The 5,531-nt window shown below is 30.1% G+C and overlaps 2 non-coding genes across 2 annotated transcripts; both read right to left on the minus strand.

Annotated features, from left to right (window-relative positions):
- Positions 1-607: 607 nt before the first annotated feature.
- On the minus strand, positions 608-680 carry TRNAF-GAA (transfer RNA phenylalanine (anticodon GAA)). The gene has a single exon. It is a non-coding gene; the product is annotated as a tRNA-Phe (tRNA).
- A 4,275-nt stretch (positions 681-4,955) lies between these two features.
- TRNAF-GAA (transfer RNA phenylalanine (anticodon GAA)) lies at positions 4,956-5,028 on the minus strand. The gene has a single exon. It is a non-coding gene; the product is annotated as a tRNA-Phe (tRNA).
- Between the last annotated feature and the right edge of the window lie 503 nt (positions 5,029-5,531).

Genomic DNA, 5,531 nt, shown 5'->3' on the forward strand with positions numbered 1-5,531 from the left:
TATTATGCATGTTCTTCAATTTCATATTAATCTTTTATGATTGGATGGATATCCATCCCCCATTAAAAAAATTCAATAGGCGCAAGCATGCAAGTTGGAAAAGGTCTAGGGATTTGACTTTCCACCTGCCACTAATATTTGCTTGAAATTTTCTAAAGTCTTCTCAATGAATTTTGTGTGTGTGCATATTGTACAATTATCATATTCCATGTGACCATTTTTCTTGATGCATTCTATCAAACCATTCAGATGTCTTGTTTATAATGACACAAAATTGTGAAAAAATATAATACACAATATATAAAATTTATGAAAAAGAATGTAATAAGTTAAATAAATGAAAATGGGTTGTCATTATTTACATAAAGATAATTCTGCTAACTATTGCATTTACAACATCAATAATTCCATTGAAAAAGTGTTACAATTCTACAATAGAACTGTCACAGAAATAACATTGAGTAGAAATGTAATTTAGAGGAGGAACAGAAAATAAGACGAACTTTTATTAAATGTCTGATCAGCAAAGACAGGGAAAAAGAGACATACAAAAAATAATTATTATTTCCTGCAACCCTATGAAACAGCAACGAGAACCATTGTGGCGTGCGGTGAGCGTGGATCGAACACGCGACCTTCAGATCTTCAGTCTGACGCTCTCCCAACTGAGCTATCCCCGCAGATGAAAAATTGTTAAATAATATAAATCTTGAACTAATAACAGGGATAAAATAATAAAATAATAAAAATTTCAAACGCAAATATCAGCAACGAATCATAGTTTAATCGAAATATCGGGTAAGCTCTGTTGTATTCCGCTCTGTTTCATGACTATTGAATGGGATTGTGGTTGTGGCCAATTTTCTATTTAAGTGGTGATAGATTGGTTGTCATTTCAAAGGAACTTCTAGAATATAGGTCATATTTTTTTAATTTTGATGATTGCACAATCATCTTTGAAAATTAAAGTACTTCAAAGTTTTGTTGCTCTTAAATATAATTTAATTCATGTTACACATCTTATCATCTAATCATAAATATTTTAATTGTTTACAACATTTTTTCAAATTAAAATATTTTGTTATTTCAATATGACACAAGATTCAACATATAGGACTATCCCTTTCTTTGTATAAGAAGAATCTAATTCTACTACACATTTTATTGTTGGGTCTACAAATAACTTATAAGTATGGTATAACCCATTCTTTATATAAGAAATATCCAATTTTACAATAAATGAGACAAACATACTTGTGACCTCTTTGTCAAGAATGCAAGTTCTTCACCTCTATACGAAATCAGAAATTTAACTAAAGCACTTTTACTTTTTAGAGAGAGATAAAATATAGGGGCATAGAACTTTATTTAAAATTCATTATAACATGCAATATTTGAGTTTTAAGTTTTACATTCCTGTGGAACCATGCAAGAAAGAGCGAATATTAGTATAAATATTGCATTTTCTATAAGTTCCCATCCATGGAGTTACCTATATCACACACCACTATAAGAAACTTTCAAGCTAGAAATGGTCCTTCCATAGCCATAATGAGCACATCTTGAATCAAAATAGAGAACAACGACTCAAATGAAATAGGAGAAAAAACTTGTTTTATTCAATCACAAATTTAATTATGTAGATTCAAGTTTCTTGGTGCATGTTTATTGTATTTGTGTATAATCCAACACCCCTTCTTAATGTTATAATGTTAAATTGAATTACAAAACATTAATAAAATAATTTAAAAATAGTTATGTAGAAGATGTTTAGTGAAATAATTCTTAGATAAGTAAGACATCTTGAAGCTTCTCCCCAACTACAAGTATAGTCACCAAACAAAATGATTGATTCAACTACTGATAATTACTCTTTACTTGCATAAAATAAAAGAATTCAAATTGTAGTAGATGCCATAGATGAATTTTGGCTAGACATTAACTTTTAATGAAGTTGTATGATCTTGTTTTATCAAAGTCACTAGCATAACAAGGACGTTGACCCTTAGACACAACCATAATCCAAAGCCATCAAAAGAGATCAACAACACAATAACAAATATGTTGGTTTTTATAGATAAAGGTCAAGCTAAACACACTAACAAAAAAGTTAGAAGCCCGCCTCAAGAGTGGGTAGAGAACTTACCCACACCATGGGGAGATGAATGAGACTAAAGAATTGTTTTTCTCTATGTCATTGAAAAAATATCTAGGCAATACTGCCAATGGGATTTCACCATAAGGGGGAAGTGGTGAACCTTGTTAGAAACATTGTCAGCATAAGGGGTAACATATTGAGAAGGCCTAAATTGTCAACCAAAGTTTTGAATATAGTACAATCAACATATTAAGAAGAGTTCACATGACTAGAGGGGATTGCACTAGTAGCATGAGGAGGCACACGGGTTATAGATGTAGTATAATATAATTAGTTAAGTCGATTTGGTAACATCCAAAACATAATATTATTTCTATGGTTACAAAGTCTACTTCTACTTCTAAGTAGAAGTTTGCTCAGTGAAGATGAAGATGAAGATCCATAAAGAGAGATTGACTAACCACACACAAAACATAGCTATACATAGTTGTTGATTCCTCCAAAAATAGGAATGCCAAAAATTTTGATTGGCGAGTTTCAATAGAAACCCACTAGGACTTTTAATAGAAATTGTTTTCTCAAAATCATATTAAATTTGTAAAATGTTTTTGATTGAAAGTACCTGGAATACTTTTGATAGAAAGCACTTTCACTAGAAAGTCCTTGAGTAGGCCTATTTTGCAAAGGCTAAATAGTTTTTGAAGAAAGCTTGGCTTGGGGACTTAATTAGAGAGCAAATGGAAAATTTAATGCAAACCCACTTTCCTAGAATAAGTACTCAGAACAAACTTTCTAATGGTTATAGATTTGATATATTTTGAGTTTATTATGTACATATATTTTTGAGGTAAATCAAATATACGTTTATTATCTAAAGTAAACCTTTGAATTAGATGTTCATGAAAAAATAGTAAGCAAGAGAATAAAAATTCTTTAAAAAAAACAAAATCTTTGTATCAGAGTCTACTTTCTATTATAAAAAGAAAATATGAAATTAGACAAATACATGAGTTACATGCTTCAAACACAATGTACATCAAGATTAGTGTTAGGCAAACTTTAAACGTTAATAAAACATGACATCCTAAGGATAAAGTCATAAAACCAACTTCATGGTATTGGTATGGATATTAAAAAACTAAATTCAAAAGAATCACATTGATGTCTATTTTAGAAAAAACTTTATGCTTGTCAAAAATAGTGTCACTCTTTATAAATAAGGTTTTTAGCAACATACCAATTTTTATGGGAGAAAAAATAATTGAATCAAATCAATTCAAAAAATAAAATAAAAATATATATTTAGAATCTACACAAAAATGCCTAAAAGACTCTAATTTACTTCATCTTCAAATGTGTAACCGTTTGACAACAATATTTATCTAAAAGTGGAATTAAAAAAAAAATTCACAGTGTTCGTTTGGGCAAAAAAGTGTATCCCACTATTGTAAGTCCTAAATAAACACAAAATAAAAATTTGCAACCTTTTTTGTTGAATTCATTTAATAAACTAGGTCATATTTGTATATAACAAACTTCCATTAGAAGAAAATGATTTTCATCTTAACTCTATGGATTTCTATAGATAATCAAACATGTAAGTTATATTCTTTTATTACTAATTGAGTTTTCATTTGAGATTATACATCTTGTAATAATTTAAAGATGACTGCTATGCTACTAATGCTATTAGGAAATCATGAAAAATGCACATGCATATATATTTTATTCCTCTAAATTCTTTGCAAGGTAACACAATCTTCTTTAGAGTATTCCCTTAGGATATTAGAGTTAATTGTCAAGAATTGCATTCTCATAATTTTTGAACTTAGTATAGAGAAGGCCATAGACAATAGATTCATATATAGGTCGGAGAGTTAAGACATTGAAGAAAATAAAAAAATTGTTCTAGACTTTTACCCTAATTCAAATGAGGGAAAGTTTAAGGGACTACCATAGAGTTATAAGATTAGTGCTAATACTTTTTTGGGGTTAAATTATAAGTTCATAAGAAAACATTTGAAGGATTTGAAAATTATTCCTTTCGGTTGATATTGTAATGTGCATCACATTGCATGTTTGTTACATTTCTAGTGAATGGATGCCTTCAAAAAAGAATTATAGTTAATATTAGCATTTCCAAATATAGTTATAATGTACGACTAAGTACAAGGTTTTTGGTAATTTTTGGACAACTTTTAAGTATGATACGACTGAACACTTTACAAAGATGTTGAATTTTCTTAAAGCCATTGAACCATCTTTTGCGAAACATCATACATGTTTGTATCATCGTAGGAAGATTTGTATAAATGAAGTGTGGTTCCATTCAAACATACAAAAATCTTTGTAAATACTCCATTGTAGAGTTTGTTAGAACTCCATATCTATAGATCAAATAAGGCCAAGGTCCACGGATAATGCATATAACCTAGTGTTAATCTCCAATTTCATTGCTTGTATTATCAAATCAAAAAATCTTCTTATAGATAGAAAATTAATTATTACTCAAACGAATTCATAAGAATAAAGTTGCACATAATAAATAACCATAGACTAATATGTTCACTTGATTGTTTCTATATTAATTTGCTTTGATATGCCCTTTTAAAAATTCAAAAATATTTCCTAGTACACAAGTCTCAAAGAGAGTTTTCCCTTTTAAAATGTAGTGTCTTAGGAATTTTCTATTAGTTTTGATGGCTGCTAACGATTGATAGGTTTAATATTTAATTTTGTGCTGAGCATGGGTTGGTAAAATGAAAATGTTGTAATGGTTATTTGTGAAGAAATTAAAAATTTAAGTTCATCAATTTCGATCTTAATTTTTCGAACAAGATTTGGAAGCAGATTGAATTGCGGTGAGCGTGGATCGAACACGCGACCTTCAGATCTTCAGTCTGACGCTCTCCCAACTGAGCTATCCCCGCAGACGTTGAAATTTAAAGAGTTGTTTTGATCCCATTTATAGCATAAACTAACTTTGTCCTGCTAGTCACATACTGTCTGCCTTTAGAACACAATCGATTGCAGATTCATCATGTCGATTAAGAATTTTTATTGAAGTTATGAGTAAATATGGTTGTTTTTGCAAATTTTTCTATTTCATTATAGACATTATTGACTAACAATAATACATTTTGATATTTGCTATCAAGATTTAAGTGTGTAGTTTTTGAGTCAAACTCATTGACCTATGTTTCGTGAGTAGTGATTCAACACGAATCCATCTCTCGTGAGAATAAATGGAACACTTAGAACTCATTGGATCTAGGTGATGCTCACTAAGGTGAAGCACTAGGACTTCCCGGGAGGTCACGCATCTTAGTACTACTCCAGCTTGAGCATGCTTAACTACAAAGTTTCCTCCATGACTAAACCCACTCTGCTTGCAACCTCATTTGCAAAACCTTCACCAAGTGTTGTGCCTAAT

This window comes from Cupressus sempervirens, chromosome 3 (genome assembly GCF_028749045.1).
Source record: "Cupressus sempervirens isolate cs-2001-9-10 chromosome 3, ASM2874904v1, whole genome shotgun sequence".
In the NCBI taxonomy this organism is placed as follows: Eukaryota; Viridiplantae; Streptophyta; class Pinopsida; order Cupressales; family Cupressaceae; genus Cupressus; species Cupressus sempervirens.